At 51.2% G+C, this 9132-nt stretch overlaps 1 protein-coding gene across 2 annotated transcripts in view; it reads left to right on the top strand.

The window, feature by feature from the left end:
• The first annotated feature begins 6895 nt into the window (after nt 1–6895).
• Nucleotides 6896–9132, top strand: part of SLC8A3 (solute carrier family 8 member A3) — a 115755-nt gene continuing 113518 nt past the window's right edge. The window contains exons 1-2 of one of the 2 annotated variants that reach the window (XM_075754246.1): nt 6902–7010; nt 7184–7433. The gene's annotated coding sequence lies outside the window, so the exon portion shown is untranslated. Of the gene's footprint in view, nt 7434–9132 lie in introns of both variants that reach the window. The other variant, XM_075754247.1, reaches the window with a different exon arrangement.

Raw genomic sequence — 9132 nt, 5'->3', positions numbered from 1 at the left:
TTTTGTGGTTGTGCATTTTTTTAAACATTGAAACATGGGATAATACTCTTGTAAACCCAACTTTTAGAAGAACCTGAATAAATTAATACTTTAAGGGCTAACCAACGTTTCATTACCCACTTCTTCCAAAAACATGACACGTATCCGAAGGACAGTTTGGTGTCATAACTAGAGACTTAAAATCAAGGCTTCAGTGCTGAGGGCGGTGGCAGACCTTGTGTGGAGTCCTGTGTGATGGCAGCAGGCCCCTTCCCAGGGAGAAGGTAGTCTCTGCCCTACCACCATCACCAGAGCAGTCTGGGGTCAGACCCCGCACCAGGAGCGCTTGTCCCACATGTCTCCCGGGTCCTGCCCGACCTGGACAGGGGCCATGGGCATCCTAGAGAAGGATGCATCTCTCCATGCACAAGCTGCTCACTCCTTTAATTAAACTGTTAACTTTCATTAACAGCCGATGTTAATTTACTTTATAGTTCCTTTTTTCCCCTGATTTTTATAAACCAGGATCAGAGTCTCCTGGAGGGAAGCATGGCTTTCTTCTAACTGCTCAGGGGGAAGAGACAATCTGGCACTCTTCACTTTGTCCCAGATTTTTAAAGGAAGAGACACTCTTGCATAGGAGACTTTTTTATTTTTTTTTAGTAGGTCTCAGCTGTTTTGCTAAGAAAATTATTACATTGACCTTAGGGGAGTACTAAAATCTTATTCTATCTTTATCCAGCATTTATTGTTATCCCCATTGGACATTGCTATCAAGGTCTGTAGTTGTGCTGTCTGGTAACATCCCCTGAGGTCGGTGGGCCTTCAGCTCTGGCATTTTGCATTCTCAAAGTGGAGACAAACCGTAGCACGAAAAACCTTGTTTGCACCCCCCACGGAAACTGCCGTGAGGTGAAGGGCAGGGGCACCCACAGCCACGCCAGCATTTTCTGCCCGTGAGCTGAGCACCCACAGCCCCGTGCCGGGCACCGCTAGCGTAGGAGGGCGGCTGCAGGGTGGCTGCGGGTCCGTTGGCCACCTGGGCTGCAAAATGGGTGGGAGGGTTTGAATTGCTGATGACCCTTAGGAACTGGAAGCCAGTACAGGGGACAAGCTCCTGCTACCTATATGCCATCTGCAGTATAACATAACCCTAACCACTTTTCATTACCAATAGCAGCAAAATTTAGCAGCAAGGCCACTGGCCAGGGAGTAGCTTACCCAGAATTTGAAGGTACAGTCACGGGATGAAGGGGGAAGAGTTTGTGAGAGGCATAAGAAAACCAGCCTGTGCACAGCATGTGGCCGAAGCAACAGCTGCTGCTCTAGAATCACGGTGAATCCTCCTCACCACAAAGTTTTAGAAATGTGGATTTTATTTTTTTTTTCATGTTATTAGCCAGCATGTGGTGTAGGAAGCAGAAAAAAAAATCTTGGTTCCAGTGTTTAACAGGGACACCAGAGTGGTAGAGGTACAATCAATTTTTGTCTTTGTTGGGTTTCAAAATCAATGAAATATGAGCTTTTCCCATTGATTATTGGAATTCAAAATGATTTGGGGAAGCTGTTAAATAAATTGACAACTTTGGGACCAAAATCCTCTTCTAGGGCTTTGTAAGACATGTGTGAGAACCAATCAGAACACGCTGATGTGCTTGCAGGCTTCTCATCATACTGATATCTGTTGCTGTCATCCGTCATGCCAAACCTCCTCCTCTGAGGCCAGGGTCCTTGGTCCTCAGTGAGAGTGGGGAGAGGAGCAGATCCAGTCCACAGCTGTAATTTCAGCTGCGTGTACTTGTTCTGCAGCTGAGAAAATGGGTGTATTGCCAGCCATGTTGGTGTTGGTTGCTAATTACTAGTCACTGCAGTTGAAAGGGACCTTCTGGATCTGCTTGTGACCTCTGTCCTGGCACATACTCTGATGCTGTAAGCAACAGAGTCCCATTGGTCCTTCCTGGAAAAATCTTATGTTATAAAACCCCTCCAAAAACATATACCCTAGTTTGTAACAGTTGCTATTGAGCTATTGCTCTAAGATGCCAACAAAGAAGGAAAGTCTCAGAGCTCCTCAACACGAGAAGGTCCCCCTGGCCACCACCTGTGGTTGGCATGTAGAATGCTGGAAAAGCCTTCCTTTGAAGGAGTGCCTGTTTCCTGCCCCAGGATGGGGGGACCTTGCCAGGCCTCATCCCAGGGTGTTTGTCCTGAGCAGGTACGCTCCACCGCAGATGTCCGCTTTCTCTGCACCCTGCAGTGGTCAATCTATGGATCAACACAGTTTCTGAAGCCAATGCTAAAGCGGAAAACTTTGGAATTAACATGTGTCCTGGATTCTACCATGATCAGAATCTGCTTCTGAAGTGTGCTGTCACTCTCCTTCATTGTCAGGTGGATTCTTTGGAAGATGCCACTTCTCATCAAAAGTTTTCAAGGGTTTCAGTTGCCCTGGACTTCCAACGACTAGCTGATACCTTTAGTTGGGGTTTGGGTTTTTTTTATTTTTTGGGGGGGTGTACATGGTATCTGAATATTGTGTTAAGTTGCTTTAGGCCCATGTTCACTTACACAGAACACCCTTGGTAAGCCCAGACCAGGGCATGTTTGTGGAATCAGTTACCTACATGTGGGCTTGTCTCTACGTTGTTCCACATGCAGTTGCGACGGTGAAGATGGTCACACAAAGAACTGCCCTCCCTTCTGAGCCAGGCCTTGAGGAACACAGACTCTGACCCCAAACTAAACCTCCTAGGAAGCTCTGCAGCGAGTCTAGAGGATCTTATCACACCCGACACCCGTCACAGCCACATCTGGGGATCAGAGAGATTAAACCTGTATTTCACCCCTTCCTGATCAGTGTGCAAAGGATACACAAAGAACGAGCAACATTTCATCCTTCCTTGTGCATCTGTGGCAGTAACCCATTTGTTAGGACCTCTGGAGAAACTGCCCGCTGGTCACGGGAAGTGCCACAAAGCGAGCATGGACTGTCCCAAGTGTCCCATGGCTTGTCTGATAGGATCTTGTGCAGTCGAGGATGTGTGTGTAAAGCCCAGCTTGGCTCTCAGAGCACCTGTCATGTTTGCAAAGCGGGCTTTTATGAGGGAAAAAATAAAGCACAGATTTTTACATTTAAACTGGGTTCATGTGCTCTGTAATCACTGATAGCCTTGAAACTGCCTCCTGCCTGGTGGCTCCTTTCCCCTAGAAAGTATATATTTTTTTTTTTCTCAGATTTGGAACTTCATTTCAAGGCTCTGCAGATGCATCACGCTAATAGATGTCACATTATCCCATCTCTTCTGACATGAACGTGAACAGGCACCGGATGAAAGCTGATGAGAGGAAAAGCAAAGCTATGAAAAAATAACCTGACACATAACCCAGGTTCACTGAGACAAAATCTTGAATGAGAAAAGGGGGCTGTGCCAGGCCCTTAGGTACAAACTTTGTGCCAGCAGTTGGGCTGCTTGTATTCAAGCAATGGGGCAAATGTGGATAGCGTTTGTGGCCATTCTTGGGTCGCTGGGCCAAGGGCTGGAGATGGGAGGACAGCAGGATGGTGGGAGAAATTCCTATGGCCTTGCTCAGCTAGAAATTTTCCAAGGAGGAGACAAACCTGCAGCTTGTGGTGTCTGCCATAATATAGCAATAATATGGCCATACCTGCCTGAAATTTTGGATGTGTGAAATTTTCATTCATATGTCCTAAGTGCACATTGGTGGGTGAAGGGGAAGGAGTACATCCTTTCCGACTCAGCTAACACACTCCCAGAGTTTCTTCTGGAACTTGTAGGACACCGGCAGGTTTTTATGTCGATAGATGATGTTGGCCTGGCAGAGCAAGTCGATGCCTGTTACGCACGTTGTCTTTATCGACAGCGCTGCTGTCGGCTACGTTCTGCTGTCAGCATCTTTATTATCAGCACAGTTGCCAGCAGAAGACTGAAGCCATGAGATGTTGAAAGCATGGATTAAGTTAGGAAAATCTTCTCTAGTCTTAGATGGACAAGGAAAGGAAGAGCAAAGCCTGCATTTCTTGTTCCACTCCAAATCTCAAGGGCTTGGAGACAGGTTTGAGAGTGGGATTAAGGTACTGATTGCGCACGGGAAAAGCACCCAACTGATGCCTTTCTGGTTCATGAGTGACATTGCCTACCTGTGGTTTCGGTTTCGGGTGATTATGGAGGAGTCTGGAGGAGACTGGGTTTTGCTTTACAAATTTTGGTGTGTGGTGGGGGTTTTTTTGTTGCTGCACAATGTAATAATTAATTATGCTTGTCATTCACGGAGAGTGAGAAAAGCTTTTATGAAAGAAGTAGTGTGTGTCTTCCTTTAATATATTAGTATTTGATAGTCTTCCAGTGGTTTTGATTTAGGTGAAGTAACACTTGAAACACCAAGTGATCTTGGTATTCATTAAAAACTGACATGTTTTTAAACTGTCATCATGTTTTTTAAACTGACATCACAGCCTGTTTAGTGAGAATGTGCTAAGCAGCACAGGAGATTGAAATCCCTGTATTTTATTTGCTAAAGCTAATATAAATGAGACGGTGGGGGGGTGTTATAGTTTTATTATGTAAAGGGTTTGGGTGCTTTCATCCTGGATTAGTACCTCGCAAACACACCTTTAAGACTAAGGAGATAACAAATTTCGTATACTCCCTTTTGTGATGAACAATTTCTGCCTCAGCTGAGCAACGCAAGACCAGGCCCATATGGAAAAGAAGGAAAGAAAGAAATGCCTGGGAGCATTTCTTAAACGTGTTAGGCATGATTTTATGTACTGAGTTGAGAAGATGAGGTGAAATGGAACACCTGTGCACAGTAAAGAACTCTGTCTGTCTTAAGTTATTGTCAGCTGTAAATTTGTGTGTCGCCCCCAGGGCTTGTTCCCACTGAGGAGCAGTTTGTACTGCGGTTCCTCAACTCCAGACCTGGTCTCGATGAGCCTTGAACACAAGCGGCTGTTTGGAACCTCCGATGATGAGCCGTGGGTTGGGAGACCTTCCCCGTGCTGGCTGGGATGGCTTCCTTCGCTCCGTGTTGGAGGAGGCTGGAGAGCTGCCACCCCCGGGGTCTGTCCCCCCTGGCAGGGGTGTGAGGTTTGGAGGTGGCCACCTTGAGAGCGGGTGACACTGGCCAGCACCAGAGTCCCTGCATCCACCTGGTCTTGGTTTTCAGCCATCGATGCTGCGCTGTTGATTTTATGTGTGCAGCCCTGTGCGGGGCTGGCTGGTGCCCCACGCTCGGGCACCCTCGGCACGTGTTAGATCTCACCTCGTCCTCTGGCCCACGTGCATCCTGTGCCACATTCCCACCTGGAACACTGCCTTGCTTGGGTTATTTGGGGACAGCAGGAGTGGCAGGTGGCATTTGGGGAGGTACAGAGCTGAGTCCGGGATGTTCTGCTCTCTTCTGTGCTGCCATCTCCTACTTGTTCACCCCACCTGGCAGCAGCCGTGTCCCCTCATGGCCTTCCATGGCTGCCCCTCTGTCTCTGTGTTTCCATGCTCTGCCCTGATAACAGTACGTAGCCAGACCAGAATGGGTAACTGCTCTTCCAGGACTCTGGATCCCCTCTGTGCTGAGGTGTGGGGCCAGGGGCTGCCCTGAGGAGCCGTAACCAGAGCGTACCCCCTGACTTTCAGTGATGGTCTACACTTTCCTGCAGGGCACCACAGCCCATTTGCAGCTTTCCTTACCCATTTTTAGCAGCATGAAGTAGATGCAACTGTTTCACGTGCCAGCCTGCCCGTAACTGTTTTGCTGCCCTTTCCCCTTCCCTCTTTGTACAGCCCCTGCCTGTGCCTGGCCGAGGTAAAAGCTGTTGCCCAGCGTAGGGCCGGGGCTCAGGTTTCTGACGGCAGTTTACGCAGCTGCTTTTGACAGGGACAGTTTGCACTTGCGCGTGTGCTCGAGTCGCACCGGGAGGCTTCTGCTCCCTCATGGTGTCAGGGAGAAAGAGGAGTCGCTGGTAACGCAGAGCAGGCACAGCTCCTCTCGGGAGGATGAAACAGCCCATCCTTTGGCGGAATGGCCCTGTGACAGGGATCACTGCCCCACAGTACACGGGCTTGCTGGTTCTTTACATAAGTGAGAAGCCATGCCAGAAAGTAAATCTGGAGGCACACGTCTGCTGTGGTGAAGAAAAGGGGATCACAAGGAGAGACAAACCTGTGTGCAAACGTGATGACGTGTTTTGTGCAAGGCATAAAGCTACTGTCCTGTTCCATGGCCCTGGAAACCAGCCTCCAGTCGTCTTCTGCCAAAGTCAAATAGCAACTTTGCAGGCAATGTGTATTTTTTACCTTAAAATTACTTGCTGTCTCACAACTTGTTATTTGACTTCGGTTTAAAAAAAATGACTGGGTGGTTTCTGCAAGCACAAACCAAAACGTGCAGCTTGAAATGGATACCAGCACCAAGTCTGCCTGCGTAATTACATTGCCTATATTTAATCCCTCAGAAGTGTTTGGCAGATGCTTTAAATTTCAGATATGCAATCAATATCTTCTGCTCTGAGGCTCAACTACCATGTTCTTCCCCTCCCTCGCTTGAAATACACAAAGTCAAGTCAATATACTTGGAGGGTACAGGAGTGATTGCCGCTCAGTGAGCGTGTATCTCTATCTATATATATATATACCCACGGCAATCTGTTAAGAGATGTGTGAGTGCGTGCACGTTACATGCCTTTATTTATTTTGGAAAGGGTTTGCTCTGGTTTCATCATGCCTTGCTTTAAACGATCTGAAAATCCCCCCCCTGGATCCGAAGAATAAATATGCATGGCTTGTAATTCTGTTGCAGCTCTCGCTCCCAGCTGATAGGGTGACGTGGAGTTTGGAGGCTCGCAGATTGGCTTTTTGATTTGGCTTCTTGCTGCAGTTGTGCAAACCTCGCTGGCTCCCAGAAATCAGGCTCAGCGCTTTGCCGTGCACCGTAATGCTGGGAAGCCTGGACCGAGCCCCGATGGTGTGAGAGCGGGAGCGGGGGAAGCCCAGCAGATTCAGTGGCAATCTGGGGTACAATCCATTTTCTCTTCCCCCCTCCCTCGACCCCCATTCATCTCCGTCCTCCTCGGCCTCCTCCCCCTTCGCCAGATCTCCCTTCCCTCCCCAAACTCCACCGCACGGAGCTGAAGATCAAGGCTGGTGGATTTATCAACATTTACCTCCACCCCCACCCCCTTTTCCAGATGCACCTCCCCGCTCACCCTGACAGCTGCAAAAGAGAGCACAGGTTTTGTAGCGAGCAAGGCAACTTGGACTGACATGCAAAGGCGAACCCCCCCGTACCCGCACGCACCGTCGGTGAATCACCGGGAGATGCGATGAGCTCCCTTTAGGAACCGGAAGGATTTGTACTGGGGAGCCAGCGGAGCCCCCCCACCCCCCCAGGCCCCCGCCCGACCCTCCACAAAAAAGTCAGGAAAGCAACCAGAAGGGGTAAGTAAGAGGGTGCTACCCCCTGCTCCGTAGGAGACGCAAGCGTGGCGGTTAAGTTTCCTCCTACCAAGTGGGGCTTCACGCCTTGCATGGGAACGGCCGTGGAGCTGGGGGTGCTGGGGGGGGGGGCGCGGAGGGCTCTTTTGCAGGCTCATCTCCCGGGCTGGGGGGGCAAAGGGGATTTAACGTTGCCCAGGCGCTGGGAACTCGCTTCGTTCCTCCTGTTTTCCCGGAGCCGCGGCGGCTCCGTGTGTGTGTGTATGTGTATGTGTATGTGTGGGTGCGTGTGTGTGTGCGTGTGTGTGTGTGCTGCGGGGGGAGGGCTTTGCATACGGCGCGGAGCGGGCGCTGCGGGATGGATGCGCGCCGGGGCGGGGGGGGGGCGCCGGGCCGGGCCGGGCGCTGCGGGGCCGGGGCCTGGCGGAGAGGAGGGAGAGAGGGAAGAAGGGAGCGGTGGGAGCCGCCGGGCTCCGGCAGGGCGTGCGCGGCAAGGAGCAGCCCGATCCCGCAGCACCGTGCGCGGCAGCCCGGGGATCCCTCCTGCCGCCGGGCGGGGTGCCCCTGCTCGGCTCGGCGGGGCCCGCAGGGATGCCGGGGAGCCCGGGGGGGGGGCGGCTCTACCTGGGGCTGCCGGGCGGGGGAAGCGCCTCTTATGCAGTGCTATAAATTCCCCCCCCCCCCCCTTTTTTTTTTAATCCCCCCCCCCCTTTTTTTTTTTTCCGCCGGGGGGAGGCCGGGCCGGGCCAGCCCCGGCAGCGGGGCAGGGGCGCCGGGGCCGCCGTCCCGGGCAGCTGTCGCGCTCCGTCCGCCGGGCCGGGCTTGTTTACCCCGGGTGTCAGATCGAGCTGCTGCGCCAGGCTCTGCCCTAAATAGGGCACGGGGCCGCTTGCGGGGCCCCCGCAGCCCCCGGCCGGCAGGGAGAGAGGAATGACACACGCACGCATACGAGCTGACCTAAATGTTGGGTAATTTCATACTCTTCCGCCCTCCCAGCCTTTCTTCAGGGCTTTATTTTTTTTTCACCTGTGCCTAAAGTATCAGTCACCCTGGGTGGGAGATGAAACCGTTGCAAGTGGTTTTTGTTTTGGTTTTTTATTTTAACTGTTATTCTAAAACGTGAGGCTATGGCCATTTCCCCCTCCTCCCCCCCAAGTGGAGCTGTAGCGTAATGGTTGGGTTCCTGGCTCCTCCGTTTGTTCCTGAGCTGCTTCTGGGGATTTCACCCTAAAAATCTGTTTCAGATTTAAGGTGAGACACTGGAGGAACAGTGGGGGTGAGAAGGGGTGCCTTATGCACATCTCCTCCTCATGCTTGTACGTGTAGTCCTTTAATTCCTCTTTATAGAGCAAAAGGGTGATTTTGTTGAGCTGTTTTTTTATTTTTGGAGAGGACAGGGCTGGAAGACTTAGGTAACGGTCAGCGGCATCTTCCCATTCAAGAGTGCTCATCCCGTGCTTTCTGGGAGCCTGGCGGGAAGCCCAGGAGAGCAGAGCTGGCTTTGGGGGACTGCTTAGACACAGAGGCCTTGAAGGTGCTCTGTAGGTTTGGTGCAGTGGGGAGAGGCATCGCTCCCCCGTGGCACGAGCATTTCTGGGGAGTCCCTGCTCCTGCTCCATCCACCGCTGTTGCAGGTGTTTGTTTACCCTGATCATGGTTTAGCTAAGGAAGTCAGTCATGTTTGGTGCTTACATTCAGGCTT

This window comes from Balearica regulorum, chromosome 5, assembly GCF_011004875.1.
Source record: "Balearica regulorum gibbericeps isolate bBalReg1 chromosome 5, bBalReg1.pri, whole genome shotgun sequence".
Lineage (NCBI taxonomy): Eukaryota > Metazoa > Chordata > Aves > Gruiformes > Gruidae > Balearica > Balearica regulorum.
The sequence above is the reverse complement of the archived record's forward strand: the minus strand, read 5'-3'. Positions and strand labels throughout refer to the sequence as shown.